Raw genomic sequence first — 3,866 nt, 5'->3', positions numbered from 1 at the left:
ACTACAAGTAATGTATATCGAACACTCAACTCTCGAGAGGTTGACAAGGGGGATGACATAAGATGACCGTACTGAAACCATAAATTCATTAAAAAGAGAGAGTAACAGTAATTTTTTCACTCAAGGGAATGTATTGAAATGAATCATATCACTTACATTACTCACGGTATGTAGTCGTCGTGCACAGTACCACATCTGGTGTAGGAAACAGGCACCATTTCTTTTTCGCCGTACCTAGAATACACTATTGACACATCTCTTAGGAACTACTCTCGTGCGATGTTCCATTGTAAAAGCATAAAACGATATCCATATTTCTCGCTTCTAGAGTCATGCGTTCGATATATATCGCTCGCAGTGAGGCTGCGACTTCGACGTGCACTGTTTCTTAGAAATTACCAGATCACAAATATCCGTAACACTTAGGCAAGAAACTTTTAGTAGGCCATAGACAAAACACTTCAACGAAGCGAAAATAAACAGAAGCAAAAATGATCATCTATATGCACTGGAAACCAGCAGTGATACCAACATGTATAAATATCCTAATCAGAATCGCTGAAAGCGGAAATTTTCAAGTTGTTTTGCGAAATACTAATGGTTTCCTATTATTTAAATAAAGGGGGCCTGTCAGTATATGCTGCTGAAATTTGCTATATTGCAATCATTTTTCATTCTGAACCCAATAAAGGATGTATCAATGTATCAGGAAACACTATAGAATTTAATAAAGTAATAAATAAAATTCGAATTTTCCATTATTCAGAAGTGTCGTGTGTGCTCAAACGAAGACAGCTATACCAGATACACCCACTAAACAACGAAATATTAAAAAAATACACACAAATTCCTGCATAATAAACCTAAGAAAAATGTAAAACTCAACGCCAGTGGAATCTCAGTTCATGCAGGACCCAAATAGCCGAACGAAGACGGCAATACCAGCTACCGCCTCCCCCCCCCCCCCCTCCCCAAACACACACACACAAACGCCACAAAAACCACACAATCGAAATATAATTCCTTCAGAGTCAACCGAAAAAAATTATATTTAAAAAGTTGGGGCCACACTACAAACGAAATGTAACAGATCAAAAACCTAAGCAAATAACTATGCAATAAATAACGAAGTCTAGATCCTGTTAAACTGAACTATTATTAAAACCACATCACAAACGCCAACCACAAGAGTAAGACAGTGGTAAGAACAACACGACTCCTACAGGAACAATCCATTTCATACATGTACTGCCTCCACTACAGCATATTTGACAAAAGAACAGACAAAAACTCAGTTGGTAGAGCACTTGCCTACGAAAGGCAAAGGGCCCGAGTTCGAGTCTCGGTCCAGCACACAGTTTTAATCTGTCAGCAAGTTTCAAAAACTTGAAAAAATCAAAATTATAAATAACATCACTACCAGTACTAGCTTCACTCACAATTTGAGCTATGCACTGACTGTAGGCTTCTGCCTCCCCTCACCTTCAACAATGTGCCACATTACAAAAACTACCAAATAATTATTAGGAACAACATTATAATATACTTGCGAATCGTTTAATTTGCAACAATTTATGTTATGCTCTTAAATTCCTGCCCAACCTTACCCTTGGAAATAGAACAAAACACAGGAGAAACGGTCAAATATTTGCAATATATATATATATATATATATATATATATATATATATATATATATATATTTAATTGCTAGTAGTTTCTCTTTCAACAGTTCAGGATGTGCTCTCAGGTTCCATCCTATAGTCGAATCGGCCTAGTCGATCCATGACAGTAGCAGTGGGCTAGCTGCAAAAGCTTTGTGGGCGTACCTCACCCAATAACAAACGCTACTTTGTAAATGTCTGTACGGCGACGCCTCAGTGTTGTCCGAGCTGTGTAGAGGGCTACTGTTTTCGCCTATAGCTGTCAGCACTTCGAATTTGAGAACTCGCAACAGTGCCGCAAGCTGTCATGGATCTTCTTATGCCGTCTCGACTATAACAACACCCTCATACATCATAGCATATTTTGAACAAACAGCGTAGTTTACGAACATCATGGATTACACTGCTTTCTAAGACAACCACAGATAACATTTAATAACAAGCGAAGTATTATATGCACAAACTAATTTGACATTTGTCAGGTTGGCTACTGGGAGCAAAGGTTAAGACCTTCCCTTTTACGGTCGCTCCCAACAGCTACTGTGTAGAGTGTCAACTTAGTTTTGACACATAAGTACATACTTTCCACTATGAACTCATGATGTCACACAGCTGATGTGGATCAAAGAAGATGACTGAAATCAGACTGTGTACATGACCCCAAAAGTGAAGGGTTCAACACCCAGGTTACTGAGTATTTTCATGAAATTTCATGTGACGTTATACCATAAACAACCTTTTGAGTGCTGTAGCTTTAATAGCGTAATAGAAACTGTAGATGTAATCAGTGAGGTTAATCTAAAGTTAGGTCCTAAGAAAAAAGACATTGCAGATTAGTTGCTGTTTTTAAGAATATGGAAATCGATCTGATTTCTGTCAAACTATTGGAATGTACTGCAACTGGGTTTGTGGGCTGAAGTAGTGTGGTATTGAAGGTCTGTTAGTAAAGTCCGTTCACTTGGAATCTGTTTTCCCTGTATCCAGTCCCCTTACTAATGTGTTTGAAGTCCTGTCTCCCACTGAAACTGAAACTAATCCCATATGCCACATTCCTCCTCTTTGGCTTCCACTCCAGGGCGACATAGGAACAAAATGTTAGGTGTCTGTTAATCGTTGGCAAATCGAACAAGCAGTTTGTAATGACATTGAGAGCAAGAGACAGGGTGGATCAACACATACAGTTGATGTGGTGTAACATACATGATATGGGCTGGCCTGAGGAAACAAAAATTTGGGCTCTCTAAAATAAAATGTATAAGCTATCAGTAACCAATATAAGTTTAATTGAATCGATGAGTTGGGGTAATGTTAATTTATTTTTCAAATAAAGTTTACAGAAGGTAAATGATCTTTATATTTATATGCATCATTTGATATGACAGGGGATCATGTCCCATCAACAGATTTGCTACTCAGAAGGGCATTGAGTTAGAGAACGAACCATGTTCCCATAAACAAGTGTATAGTGTGGATCTGTTCCAATAATAAAGAAGAAACTAGACAGTGTGAAGAAAATTCTGCAATACATACTTGATGAACAGAAACCATTTTATAACATATCTGCCAGCAGTCATCAAAGGTTGGACAAGATAAAGATGAAACATACCCACTATTGTTTGCTTTGCTATATCTTGTTTGTGGTTGTATTTTGGATACATTATGAATAAATATGTGCGCTGTAATGATATGAATAATATAAACTTACATAACACAATCATTCCGCTGCAAACATAACGCTAGTCGCCTCAGTCACATCATGTGGTTCGAAAAGGGGTAATCTCCAGTTCATTCAGATTCGATTACTGACCACAGTCTATGGTTAAAATACGTTGTAATAGTGTAAATTGTTTCATCCTGGAGCCAATTGTTACTTGACAACTCGACAACACAATGTTTAAACCCAGTTTATAGTAAAACAGTTACATGTGTCTCATGAAAAATCTATTTTCTGGTACATGACCCACTTTTCAACTCAGTGATTCAGTTACAGCAAGTAGAAGTAGAAATTTACATTATAGTGATTGACAATTCAATGTGAGTAAACATAGACATACACTTCCATCTGGTGTTTGATGTACTTGTACTTATAAAACCTCACTGCACCCACCTTGATCTATAGTGAAACTGAACCATGTAGTGTAGCTTCTGTGACGCTAAGATATTGATGATTTCACTGGTTTCAATTGCACCAGCTCGGTCACT

The sequence above is a fragment of the Schistocerca piceifrons genome, chromosome 9 (assembly GCF_021461385.2).
Source record: "Schistocerca piceifrons isolate TAMUIC-IGC-003096 chromosome 9, iqSchPice1.1, whole genome shotgun sequence".
Lineage (NCBI taxonomy): Eukaryota > Metazoa > Arthropoda > Insecta > Orthoptera > Acrididae > Schistocerca > Schistocerca piceifrons.
This window is presented reverse-complemented; position numbering follows the sequence as displayed.